Source organism: Amblyomma maculatum, chromosome 11 (assembly GCF_055883805.1).
Source record: "Amblyomma maculatum isolate TAMU_Amacu chromosome 11, ASM5588380v1, whole genome shotgun sequence".
NCBI classification, from domain to species: domain Eukaryota; kingdom Metazoa; phylum Arthropoda; class Arachnida; order Ixodida; family Ixodidae; genus Amblyomma; species Amblyomma maculatum.
This window is the reverse complement of record NC_139354.1, coordinates 105,230,073-105,244,411: the sequence shown is the minus strand read 5'-3', so window position 1 is coordinate 105,244,411 and position 14,339 is coordinate 105,230,073. Positions and strand designations below refer to the sequence as shown.

The 14,339-nt window shown below is 48.0% G+C and overlaps 1 pseudogene; it reads right to left on the bottom strand.

The window, feature by feature from the left end:
* Positions 1 to 3,765: 3,765 nt before the first annotated feature.
* LOC146174570 (uncharacterized) lies at positions 3,766 to 8,889 on the bottom strand (annotated as a pseudogene).
* Between the last annotated feature and the right edge of the window lie 5,450 nt (positions 8,890 to 14,339).

The following is a 14,339-nucleotide window of genomic DNA, read 5'->3' as shown; positions in this document are numbered from 1 at the left end:
GAGTTGCATTTTCGAGTTTTACAGGCCCAGAAACGCAGCCTTTAAAAGAGTCCCAGTCAAAGCCCCTGTTATTTATTCAGGTTACCCCTAAATAAATAAAAATAAAAGGGGCTTTGATTGGGATTCTTTTGCTAGAGGTTATAATCATTTAAGCCTATGAAAAGTCAAATGAATATGGAGCTGCGCCGACGTGATGCCCGCGCTTTGATAAAAAAAAAAAGCCTGAAGATGGTGGCTTGACGGCCGAGACTTCAGGACGTGATATCTATGCCTGCCATGCCGTACTTTCCAGCCGTTTTTGCTGTTGTCATTCGGGTGTACGTCGCCCTTACGGATGGCAAAGCTTGGCAAGCTCGCCGCCGCTTCCTACGTGGAGCCAGCTGGCCAATGTCAGCCTCTCTCGTATCGAGTACTGTACGTGGGAGAGGTTATCTGCAGTACGTGCCACATGGGTCTGCTCTGCGCATGCGCGGCCGTCGCCTAGCGACGGAGACGCTCGCTTTTTCTCGCCGCACTTTTATTTTTATTGTTTCTCGCGCCTGGGCACGCCGCTCGCACGACCTGTGTGCACCCGCTTCCTGCAACGCTACGGTGTACCGATGGCGCTTTCTTTCTCCGTGCTGGATATGACTGCTGTGGAAAGTTGCGCTGTGTGCGCGGCAGCGCTCCTCGTGCAGTGCATCAAGGGACAGCCAGACGCACCAACGATGCCTCCGCCTGCACGGGGCAATGCAACAGCTGCGTGCTCGCCGTCGGGGGGTACGGGTCAATGAGCGGCGGGCTTTTGTCCAATATCCTCTACCTCATGTCCTTTCTCACTATCCACTCCCCTATATTTACTTCTCTCCTGCCTTTCTACTCCCTGTCCGCGCTGGCTGCGGCTTAGGGGCCTCTAGATATATTGGTAGATGCTGCAGCCAGCAATAATCTTTTTCCTTCCTTTTAATTATTATTTTAATAAAACCACTTACTTACTCAATCGTTCTTCCCTGCCACTTTTCCTCCTGGCGCAATGCGAATTTTCGCCTTTCGCGTCGTCCTGCACCGCTTGCAAAGTTGCTGCATTACAGGTAATTTCAGTTAGGTGCGCTTCTGGAGTGGCTGGGGGTTATCTAAATAACACCCTTAGGGACGCCGTAGTGCAGCTCCGGATTATTTCGACCACCTGGGGTTCTTTAACGCGTACTGCATGTCAACACACAGTACACGGTTCCCTGGCATTTCGCCTCCATCAAAATTCGACCGCTACAGCCGGGATCGAACCTGCGTCTTTCGGGTCAGTGCAGCTCCGGATTATTTCGACCATCTGGGGTTCTTTAACGTGTACTGCATGTCAACACACAGTACACGGTTCCCTGGCATTTCGCCTCCATCAAAATTCGACCGCTACAGCCGGGATCGAACCTGCGTCTTTCGGGTCAGTGCAGCTCCGGATTATTTCGACCATCTGGGGTTCTTTAACGTGTACTGCATGTCAACACACAGTACACGGTTCCCTGGCATTTCGCCTCCATCAAAATTCAACCGCTACGGCTGGGATCGAACCTGCGTCTTTCGGGTCAGTGCAGCTCCGGATTATTTCGACCACCTGGGGTTCTTTAACGGGTACTGCATGTCAACACACAGTACACGGTTCCCTGGCATTTCGCCTCCATCAAAATTCGACCGCTACGGCCGGGATCGAACCTGCGTCTTTCGGGTCAGTGCAGCTCCGGATTATTTCGACCACCTGGGGTTCTTTAACGTGTACTGCATGTCAACACACAGTACACGGTTCCCTGGCATTTCGCCTCCATCAAAATTCAACCGCTACGGCTGGGATCGAACCTGCGTTTTTCGGGTCAGTGCAGCTCCGGATTATTTTGACCACCTGGGGTTCTTTAACGGGTACTGCATGTCAACACACAGTACACGGTTCCCTGGCATTTCGCCTCCATCAAAATTCAACCGCTACGGCTGGGATCGAACCTGCGTCTTTCGGGTCAGTGCAGCTCCGGATTATTTCGACCACCTGGGGTTCTTTAACGGGTGGCATTTCGCCTCCATCAAAATTCAACCGCTACGGCTGGGATCGAACCTGCATCTTTCGGGTCAGTGCAGCTCCGGATTATTTCGACCACCTGGGGTTCTTTAACGGGTACTGCATGTCAACACACAGTACACGGTTCCCTGGCATTTCGCCTCCATCAAAATTCGACCGCTACGACCGGGATCGAACCTGCGTCTTTCGGGTCAGCAGCCGAGCTACTATGGGCTATCACAACGGCTGTAGACGGATGTATCGTGCGGCATGTGTATGAGCCTTAAATGCTAACCATGCAAGACGGCCATGCATGAACAAGCAAAACATGTCGCCCCCACCCCCCTCCAAAAAATAGAAAGACAACACTTGCAGCCGCGCTGGTAAATTATGAAGGCTGGCGGACACAATGCAATTCAGCCTGTTTCCCTGCCAAGTCTATGCGCACGTTTGCTCCGGCTGTGTGCACTGTTTTTATCGCAGTAATGTTTGCAAGAATCGGAGTACAGGCTGCTGAACATGGGATATCAAAATTAGATAAAGTTTATTTTTTACTAATACTTGGTACTTATACAAAGCACAGAAAACGGTCATATATTTTAAGGGCTTATTGTAGGAATTATCAACCAGGAAGAAGAATGTTGCACAAGAAAACTACATTAGAGGCAAAGTTTACATTTTTTTTAGTGTTACAAATTGATGTCCCAAATTCTTAAATCAGCTTCAAAAATAAATTCAAAAGCAATGAATAATATGCATGAGGTAAATATGTATTGGAACACAGAAATATATTATGAGCCATGAAATAATACTACCCAAACAAAATTACAGCAACTCATAACACAAAAGAACAAGTAAAAAACACTGGTATGTGTGAGAGATGCTAGTGAAGACAGTGCAGAAGAGCAAAATCATGAAACACTGTTAATGAAATGCGAAGAAAAGAAATAAGGTGTGTCTCTGGCATGTCAAGGACTACAGTTTGCCAGCACGCCGTCTTTCATAAACTCTAGTTGTATGAGCCAACAAAGAATACTACACAAGTTATTTGCCACAAAAAATATTACACAGAAGGTCAAGAAAAACAAAAACAAGAAATCAAATGGTGTGACAGATGCAGGTGAACATTGTGAATGGAGCATGAGAGAGAATAAACATGCACATGCCAAAGGCTTGCTGTCTGCCAGTACGTCTTTTACTAACTCTAACAGTGCGAACCAATAAAGAATATCACATGAACTTAATTACAGCAAAGAATATTAGACAAAAGGTGTAGCAAAAAAATAAACTTTGTCGTACAAAGAACGAAGAGCGCCAAACATTTTCTGTCGGCTTGCAAATCACAACAGCGGGGATTTGTAACTTTCCCTCATAATTTCGGCCTTTCTGCCCACCCTTCCTCACGAGAACCAGTGTTCCTTCTGCGGCAGATAATCCTTGTGCAACCGCAGTTTTTTCACTGCAATTCCAGTTGCTAGTGATCCCGATGTTCCTTGTTTTTGCTTTAACTCCAGAGCATCCTTTTATTGGTGAGCCTCTGACAGCAATTCCATTGCTCGTGCTCACATTTTCTTCAGCAAAGACGCTTGCTTCGTGTAACTTGCCGGATAATTGCTGCAACGCTGTGTCATGAATGTAGTGCAGGGAAGATAGTATGCGCTCGATTTCAGCCCTTATCTTCAGTTTGAAATGGCACCTGCTCTGTTCAGATGCTTTCTGCAAACCACATTGACGCTGTTCAGTGTCTACATCAGCTGGGACTTCAGTGTCTTCTGTATCAACAGATGTGCAGACAGCATGGGCAGCCATGTTCGGCCCTTCCCTATATCCCTCAGGCAGACGTGAGAAGCCCCACCCATCAACAAGCAAAAAAACAGCGGCAAAGTGCTTGCACGGTAATTTCGACTTATTGAAGTCGAAGCATGTACAGCTTGGGGTGCTGAAGTTAACTTCATGAAAGCCCCTACTCTGGTTGACGGAACGAATGAGAAAAGTTCCTTCTTCACTGCCAACTTGCACGTCCTGAGATCTGTATTCAGATGCTCGTTCAAGCCGTTCCATAATGTGTTTTGCTACAACAGGAGGCCTTCCGTGGAGGAAATCGGGCACAGCATGATGATACAGGCGGTAAGAGGGAACTCGGGCACAGCATGATGATACAGGCGGTAAGAAGGTGAAAAACTCAGATTTGCCTGCAGGAATTGCTTCTCTTTCTCAGGAAAAAAAATTTTCAACCAGAACTCTCAAAAGACCCTGCAGGCTACGACGACCACTATTTCCAGCTAAGTAGGCCTTGAGCTCCTTGTTTTTTGATTCCGTTCCGTTGTTTGTGCCGAAAGGGAGGTCGAACCTATACATCTTCACCCACATTTCCTTTACTGATAGCCATTAACTGTTTACATAGGTTTGCAACTTCTCGTTTTCTTCCCATTGTGGTGACTGCTTTAGGGTTTCAATTAATTTTTTTAGGTCATTTTCATTTGCACTGGCTGCCACTTGCATCAGCATTTTCTTGACAATGTCGACATCTGCCACTTCATTTTCTTTTTTCGAAAGGCATCTGTGCCAAGTGTGAAAGTCGCACTGGACTGGCAGACTATTTGGGAAGGCAGCAGAAAGTGCGCTTATCTCCGCTTTGCTATAGTCCACCATCCAAAATTTAGGACTCAGAGTCGGGTTGCACGCCTTGAAGATGTTAAGTGCCTCTTCGATGCAGTGAGCGGTTTCAAATTGTACGATGAAGGCACCTGCAACAGCATATGAGATTGCCGTCTTCACCACAATCAGGAAGAGTGGAAGTGCATAATCCGTTGTCTTGTACATAGCATCTAGACATACCACATTGTCGCTATACTTGAGTATCAGCTCCTTCATAAACTCGGTCTGAACGCAAAGGAGCAGTGTCTGCTCACATTTCTGTGCCACAGTCTCCAAAACGTCGCAGTCAGGTAAATCGGCCTGTGGTTCCCTTTGACCTTGTGAATCATTTTTCACAGACTTGACATTATAAGCTCGAAAAAAACATTTTGTTCCTGGTGCTTTCTTTTCCAGGTTCTCTAGTACATTGCCACATTCTCTTGATCAACTGAACTAAATCTGTCTTTACGAAGCGCCTTCTGGATATGGTTTCTTACGTCTGTCTTTGTAGGGTAAAAAATCTCTGCATGTGGTTGGGGGGCACTGCTTGTTTGCAAACAGAACGTCTCGGACAAAGAACCTTAGGCAACTCTCAACCGTTTTTACAGATGTCACGCCTTGTTGCACAAGCTCAGAAATTTTTTTGGACACCTGAGTTTATTGGCTGTGTGTAGCCTGCACAACGAGCATCAATGTCATGGTTGCAGTGCCTTTCCCAGTCGGACATACAGACATAGAAGCGATGCTGGCGCAGCACAGGTTTACCGCTACCTTCTTCTTGCAATGCCAACCTCAGTCGGGACATCACTTCCTTTGAAGCAGCTTCGTGCTGCCATTGTGTACATTGCTGTGATGTGTTGATCTAAAAAGATAAGAAAAGATGGTACACAGTGTTAAGCAAATTGATTGGATTTGAAAATTGGCTGAAGAAAACGAGAATGTTTCTTAGTGATAGAGAATAGAGGCACGTATTTGAGATAGGAAAGCCCGAAGAATATGACCACTAAAACATATAAACAACAGAAGGCCGTGTCATGATAACGGTGACATTGCAGAGAAATACTCTCAATATGTAATTGTAAAAATAATTCCAAACAATCGCTTCTACAGCTTTAGCTGTATTTGCCAGGAATCTACGCATAGCCAAATATCATTTATCCCCGAATACTGCACTTCGACTTTATTTTATTATTAGAGCATACTTTATTTTCTAATGCTTCTCCATTGAAGTTCAATCAGTGTCATCAAACTTAAGATCTGCTAAGATCTTGGAGCAAGGATTGCAGTATCAATAAATAAAGAGATGCAAAAAAAGAATAACAATGACAAGACAATTTCGTACATAACCGCTCATAGAGAGTGCTACAAAATGACGAATGCCAAAGAAATCAACAAATGTATTTGTTAAAAAGAGTTACAAGATGTTTGTACCACACTCTCCTCGGGCCTCGTAATATGCCGTAGTTATCATACTACTAAACTAAACTCGTGCACTTATTGGTGTTCAAAAAGAAGTGTAGTGAGTGATATATCTCATCTCACCAGGCATTCCTGGGATTATAAAGCTATTGTTAAAACATTAAGGAAAAGTTATTACAGTTGAATCCCGCTATAACGAAATTCACGATGCACGAAAAAAAATTCGTTCTCGCGGAACTTCGTTATCGCAAAAATTTGACGTGAAACGCAGAAAGAATTGCCCAAGCAGCAGCAAAGGCGTTTAATGCCAAAAATCTGTAAGCTTGGTTTGCTTACGCTTCACGGCGAGCAACGCCGTCACGCGATTTTCGCACTCGGTCAGCAAACCCATTGCAACATCGTCGTCTCGGACAGCAACGAAATTCCTGATGACATCAAAAGCGTCCATCACCTGTACGGCGGTTGCCGCAGCCGGCGCTTCCTGTACGTCGTCGTCTTCTTCATCGGAAGAGTCCTTATCATTCCGGGCAGCTTTTATGATCTGCTCATCACTCACATCTTCGTGAACAACAACACAAGCGTCAGCGCCGATGTATTCGTCGAGCTCGAGATTAGGCGGCACGGTTCCTATTTCTCCCAGCGTTTTCCAGGCGGCCGCGATCCCCGGAGCCGGTGACGCCTCTTCGTCGTCGTCTGTAACGCCTGGTGTTAGGCCAGCAGAGTGTACGAGTCGACCTTCGGCAAATCCGGCGTGCCTGAAACAGTTCACAATTACTGAGCGCCCCAGTGTGCTCCAGGCAGCAGACATAATCTGCAGTGCCACGTACAAGTCCACCTTCGTGTCTCGGCCGGTTTCAGTGTTAAAAAGCAGCCGCTGAATTAACCTCCCGCGATAAGCGCGCTTCAGGCTAAGAATCACGCCCTGATCGAGAGGCTGTAAGACAGACGTGCAATTGGGAGGGAAAAACCTCAGCTCCGTGTTAGTGAGCTTGACTTCGTCGGAGTGATGCGCTGAACAATTGTCCAAAAGCAAGCAAACTTTATGGCCCTGCCGCTTCATGTCGCGGTCGAATGCCATCATCCACTCGGTGAAAATAGCGCGGGTCATCCATGACTTGTTGTTCGCCTTGTACTGCACAGGTAGGCTACGAGTTCCCTTAAAACAGCGCGGCTTGGCACTTTTGCCTATGACTAACGGCGGACGCTTGTCCGAGCCATCCATGTTTGTGCAAAGCAGCACTGTGATGCGTTTTTTGCCGTGTTTGCCGCCGTGACAGCGCTGCCCCTTGAAGTCGAGCGTCCTAGCCGGCAACATCTCGTAGAATAGCCCGGTCTCGTCGGCGTTGTAAATGTCTGCAGGCGCGAAGTTGCTTAAAATTCCGGCCATGTTACTCGCCTTCCAAGCAGCTGCTCCGTCCACGTCTGCTGACATTGACTCGCCGCACAACACTTTTCCAACGATGTTATGGCGGGCCTTGAAACGGTTTAGCCAGCCAATGCTGGCTTTAAAATCATCAATGCCAAGTAGGCATGCATAGTTCAAGGCTTTCTGCTGGACGATGCTTCCGGACAGGGGGACGTTGCTGGCTCGTGCTTCCACAAACCACGCATGCACTGCTTTGTCCAACTCTTCATGGAGGGGCCGCGTCACCTTTTTGTGCTTCGAGGATGTGCCTGAAGCAAGTGCCATTCTCACGCTGTCCTTATTGCCTAGAATCGTTGACAGCGAACTTGCAGGAATTCCGAAGTTTTCAGCAATTGCCGCTTTCTTCCTTCCGCTTTCTGCTTGGGCGATTATTTGAGCTTTTTGCTCAAGGGAAAGAGTTTTGCGTTTTTTCACTTGCGTTGCCATCGTGTCCTGCGGATGAAAACTCGTCGTTGTCGAAGAGAAAGGCAGCGAGTGAACGCGACCACGACACAAAGCCAAAATGGCGGAACTGCAATCACGTGATTTCATGCTTAATGTGGCTTTGGATTTGACTTGGACTTCTCGCCAATAAAACTAGTTTCGGTTTCGATTTTGAACGCAAAAATTTCGTTGAAGCGGAAACGCTCTGCAAAAATGGTTCGTTGTGCAGAGAAATTTAGGCCATTAATTCTTATAGGATACTCGCGGGGAATAAAAAATTATTCGTTGTCGCGGAAATTTCGTTGTGGCGGTATTCGTTGTGGCGGGATTATACTATAAAGAGAGTTGCAACGTTCACAAATTTAATATCGTTTCATTCCGTGATTGCAACAACAGTACTTGCTAAAGCAAGAAATCTTGTTATAAGTTGAATTATCATCCATGCAATATTTTCGAAAACATGGCCGTTAAAATAGAGGTGTACTTAAAATATACAGATCCTCATACTCGCAGACTATACCCCGTTGTTTTGGCCAGTTTCAACCAGACACATTTATGCAATCGGAGATGTGCAAAACATGTCACTTAGTGCTGACTGCAATGCCAATGCATTCACAAAAACATGTATCATGGTGCATATTTTAAACCACAAGTTAATTTTAAAACATTATCGCGGACTAGCTTTATTTAGTGGACAGCGGCGAGGTCCCTCAGCAGCTCTTCATATACCCCTCTGGAGTCTGCACAGCCGGTTCAAGTGTTTTCACACTTTTTCAAGTCCCTCAGATGCCTCCTTAGGATTTCTCCTTCAGGTGCCGTAAGTACAGCAGACTCATGATGCCCCCGCCACAGCGAAAGTGGTGTGAAAACTTACTCGCACAAAAAAAGTCCGGTCAACATAGTCGCGGCAGTCGAACGGCACTAACGAAACGCCTGGCTCTGTGCGCGGACCGCGCGTCTCCATCGCTAGGTGACGGCCGTGCATGTGCAGAACGCAGCCATGTGGCACGTCCTGCAGTTAACCTCTCCCACTGTACGTACCGGGAGGCTGTTTTTGCAGGTCCTGAGTGTGCAATTGCGTGACACAAAAATGACGTAGGGTCTAAGTCCCTTTTGCGCGCCCTATGGGTGTTCATTTTTTTTTTTCTGTTTTACTGGAAAGAGCGAGAGGGTGGTTGCAAGCTAGGTGGCGTTGTGTTAAGTCCAAAGCGTGGGAAAGATGAAAGGAGGCGCTTGGCCGTCGGAGAGGGGCTTCGAGCTGGAGGAGGGGGAGCGCCTAGCCTACGTCCTGAGAGCAAAGAAAGCACTCAGCAGCACACACACAATGAGGTTCCTGTTGAGGGGGGGAAATGAATAGGGGGTTTACACGGCCCTATAACTGTCTCCTGGACTTGCAGGGATACACCGAAACAGGGCCGAGTGAAGGGGGTATGAAAGAGTTGAATGGAAAGGGGGAGTGAAAGCATTGTCACTGATGGTCGATGTCGAAGACCTCTGGAGGAAAATGCCAGACAAGGAAAAGGTAAACACTCGTAGGACGAGGGTTGGTGAATTTTGATGCGGGGACGTGCCGCGCAGAGGGGAAAGCCTGCGTAACATATGCACAGACAATTGACAGATTAAAAAAAAAAGGAGGGATGTCCGATAGCATGTTGAACCTCGATATAACAAACCTCGATAGAACGAAGTTCGCGATGCGACAAAGCTTTCTTTGTTTCAGTTTCTTGCTTCCATTGAAATGCATGTTTTTTCCCTCGATTTAAGGAAGTGGTTTCGCACCAGAGTTTCGAAAAACTATTTTGGAAAAACTTCGCCACTTTGTAAAGTAAATTCAAATTTTATTTTGTAAAAACGTGTTTGTAGAGGAGAATGTTTCCCCATTGCGGCGCCCCGGGCGCACAGACGTGTAAACAGTGCCCCCTCTGACGTTTCCACGTCTTGAGCAACCTTGTCAATCCAATCCAATCCAAGCCTAGAGCTTCTCGTTGTCGTTGGCACGGGAAGGCACGCTGCGGCAGTCATTTCCTTCTCTGATCGTGGTGCTCTTTTGTGCAACAATGAGTGGTGCGCCCCGGAAAAGGAAAGTGCTTTCTCTTGATCTTAAAGTTAAAATGATCAAGGAAGTAGCCGCCGGCGAGAAGAAAAAGAAAGTGACGGACAGGTACGATATATCGCTGAGTACCCTTTCAACCATTTTAAAGGCAAAGGACAGCATAATGTGCGCTGTCAGCGACAGCGGCCTGAGTGAAAAGAAAGAGGCTGAAAGCGGCTACGTATGGTGACGTGGAGAAAGCCACATTCACATGGTTCATGGAAATGCGCGCTAAGAACATGCCTCTGAGTGGCGCCATACTTCAGCAGAAAGCCCTGGACTTTGCAAGTGTGCTTGGGTGCGACGAATTTAAGGCTAGCAGCGGGTGGCTACAACGTTTCAAAGAGCACCACAATATCGTTGGCAAAGCAATCAGTGGTGAAAGTGCGGAGGCGAATGCCATTAGAGCTGCTGACTGGCTTCGTAATCGCGTTCCAGACATTCTCGCCCGCTACGACATCGCGGACATTTATAACGCCGATGAAACGGCTTTATTCTATCGCCTTTTGCCGAAGAGGACCCTGGCTCTGAAAAATGAACGTTGCCATGGCGGCAAACAGAGCAAGCAACGTCTGACTGTGTTGCTATGTGCGAACATGGACGGAACGGATAAACGCAAGCCGCTAGTTATCGGAGTTAGTGGAAGACCACGTTGTTTCACTGGAAGGGTGATGCCCGTCAAGTACGTCAGCAACACAAAGGCGTGGATGACACGAGCCCTGTTCAGCGACTGGCTTAAAGAGCTGGATGAGGAAATGGGCCAGCAGAAGAGAAAAATCTGCCCTCTCCTAGACAACTGTTCAGCGCATCATGTTGACGTGGAGCTGTCAAACGTGGACTTGGAATTTTTTCCCACAAGTTGCACATCTCTAATCCAGCCATTGGATCAAGGTGTAATGAACAGCGTAAAGTGTGCTTATAAAAAGTGCATGATCGAGAATTTTGCTCAACATGCGCTTTAAACGGGACACCAAGATTGACGTGTTTATGGGCATTGAAATGCTATCTGCGTCCTGGCAGTCTACGAGCAAGGAAACTATAGTAAACTGCTTTAGAAAGGCTGGCATAAAAGCTGAGTGCGACTCTTTGGATGCGGCAGACAACGATGAAGCAAGCGAAGGAGAGACGCCTGCACAGTCAGATTTCGCTGATGCGTGGCAGCAGCTGAGCGACGAAGGCGGCGTTCCCGAGGACGTAAGCCTTACAGACTTCATCACCAGTGATGAAAATACTGTCACAACAGAAGAACTGGACGACACCGGAATAATCGAAAGCGTTCAAGAAAAAAACGTTGTAGAGGACGGTGATGACATCGACCAAGGCACTGAGGAGGCAACGCAGGCGCCTACAGCAACAGAAGTGCTCAATGCCATAGACATTTTGCGGAGGCATGCCGGCGCGCAAGAGCACGAACAAGCATTGGTAGCGGTAGCCACCTATGAACGCCTCATTACGCCGACGCTCATGAGCAAACCTCAGGCAAAAATAACTGACTTCATGAAGTGATTTGATGCAGTCATGAAGTCAGTTGCCTTTTGCAAAGATTTGACAGTAAAGATTCTTGGTTTTTGAACTCACGTCAATCTCGCCCGGTCACGGTGGCTCTACGGCGCTGTACAGCTGATCCAGACGCGGCGGCCGTGTTTCGATGGAGGTGAAATGCAAGGCGCCCGTGTATTGCGTGACGTAACGCAGGTTAAACCCCATGTGGTCGTAATTTTCGGAGCCCTCCGCTACGCCCTGTCCTGTGAAGTTACAGCTGAAAGTCAGTAAATCAAGCCCCGCACCGCATGCGCTGCACGCCAGCCAAACCACCTGCGCTATTTTGCGGGGCCTCCTACTTGCACGTCCCATTCCCATCAGCCCCCGCGAGAGCACGTGATGGATCGCAGTGTTGCTTGACGCCATTAATGGATTTCCGCGCCGCTCGGTTTCGTTTTCGGTGATACCGCACGCTTCGTGACATGTCTTCGCAGCAACACGCGAAGCTCGCTTTAATTTTTCAATGGCGGCATTTGTCTCCATCTCTCAGTCAAGATTTAAAGATGCCCGCAATTCGCTGAGAAAACACTATAAGGTAATGGGTAACAACATGCACGGCACCGCGGGGAGCAGCTCGGCTCTACAGAAAATTTCAACTGAAGCAATATTTTGAGATTTGCGATTTCGAGGCAACGAAGCTTGACTGACCTACTATTGCCGCTCTATTTGCTTATCGTTACTTCTAAAATCGGTTGTAATATTGTCATGAACGCACAGGAGCGGAATAAATAGAATAGCGAATGTTGTTTGAATGCACAATTTCATTAGCAGCACTGAAAGACAAAAACCTCGATGCAACGAAGTGCGCAATATAACGAAGTTTTTCCCTGAAACGTACTACTTCGTTATATCGAGGTTCAACTGTATTTGGAATGCTACAGAAGCGTTTAGCGAGCAGTTGGTTGCGCGCAGGGAGAGGAGAAGAGCCTTTGAAGAAGATGCATAGGGCCTTATAGCATAATTAAAGGAGGAAATAATAATAATAAAAAAGAAGAGATTCTGAGTGCATTATTTGGAATGCTACAGATAAAAGTAGACGCGTAGAGAGGACGCGTTTTGCGGGCAGTTGGTTGTGCGTGGGAATGGGAGAAGGACCTTTCACAAAAGATTTTAGGGCTTTGCACTAAGTCCACTGTCCCGTAGGAATAGCAGGAGCATTTTAAGGGCGCTTTCCACTTTGTGGGGAGGGCCAGAAGGGTGAAGCGTTTCACATGTGTTAGTACAGGGAAGTCCAAGCTTTCAGTAACCTTCCCGTAGGAGATGTTGTGGTTGCGAGTACGCGGGGCACACACACAGAACGTGCTCAAGTGTTTCTGCATCCCCGCATGACGCACACAAGGGAGAAGTTCCTCGAAGGCGGTTTGCGCGCACATCGGTCCACACACATCCGATGCGGAGGTGCAGGAGCAAAACATAGTCTCTCCGGGTGAAGAGGCGAGTATTGACTGTGCGGGAGGGAAGGCCGCTGGCGATGCGAGGATCGGGATGGTGGCAAATGATGTGTCGCACAATTGCGAGACGAGCACAGTCATATGGGGTGTTGTCCGCGCACATGGGAATGGGTGGGTGGTGAGCTGATCGAGCGAGCTCATCACCAATTTCATTGCCCCGTATCCCGCAGTGCGATGGGACCCATTGTAGCACTGTGTCGCACCCGGATTCAGCGAGGCATTGAAAGTTACAAGTGCATACTTGTAGTAGACGAGAGCCTTTGATGGGCTGTGCAAAGGCCTGAAGCACTGCCCTTGAGTCGGTCAGAATGGCAGCAATTTTAATTTCAGGGCGTTCTAGAAGGAGAGTGGCTGCAAGATTGAGCACAGCTATCTCAGCCGTTTGTGACGAGGCAGGAAAGTGTAGTCTGCCTAATCTAGAGGTGTCCACGTCAGGAATGACACATGCGGCAGCTGCCGATTTTTCTTTCTGACGGACTGACCCATCAGTAAAGATGAGTGTCCGGTGACAAAAATCCATATGAATTTTGGATGCGGCCTCTTGTTGAAGGGCGCATAAAGGTGTGTTTCGTTTGCTCTTGACCCCTGGGAGACCCTGATAAATGCGGGGTGGACGGATTTCATGAGGGAGTTTTGGAGCACAAGGGGTGGTGGAGGGTTACCCAGTATTTCGCGGAAGAGTCACATGACGCGCCCGATGCGTGTGTTCGGTTCGGCTGAAATTCTGCGTAGAATTTCAGTGCCGTCTTGTGCTCGGTGAAGCCGCTCGATGTGATTGAGGGCAGTTTTGTGTGCTCTTAGTGAGAGGGGGGTGGTGCGAGTTTCTGCATAGGTCGCTGTCACCTGAGACCCGTTGGAGAGGCCATAAATCTGTCGTATGGCGTTCCTGTGACATGTGTCCAGCCTCTTCCATTGCAATGGAGTGAGGCTGAGGAGGGGGAGGGCATACAAGGCTCTGGCTGAGGCGATCGCTTCGCGGATTCTTGCACAAAGCGAGGGAGAGGCTCCTTCACCATTGGCAAGGAGAAGAAGCGCTAGTTTTCCTATGCACTTAGTGTCAGCACACACCTTATTTACAGCTGGGCGCCAAGTGATACGGGCATCGATCTTGAGGCCAAGGTATATAACTGTTGCGCACCAAGGCAGGGGGTTCCGTCTAGGTGAAGGGGGCGTGTTTTGTTGCGGGCTGCAGCACCACAGGGATAGTACAGGAGAGCTTCAGTTTTTTCGGCTGACACTGCGAGGCCGACACTGCGAATAAACACAGTGACAGCATCGAGAGCACACTGGAGGTCGCGAAGCAATGTGGCATTGCTGCGGATTGCTGAC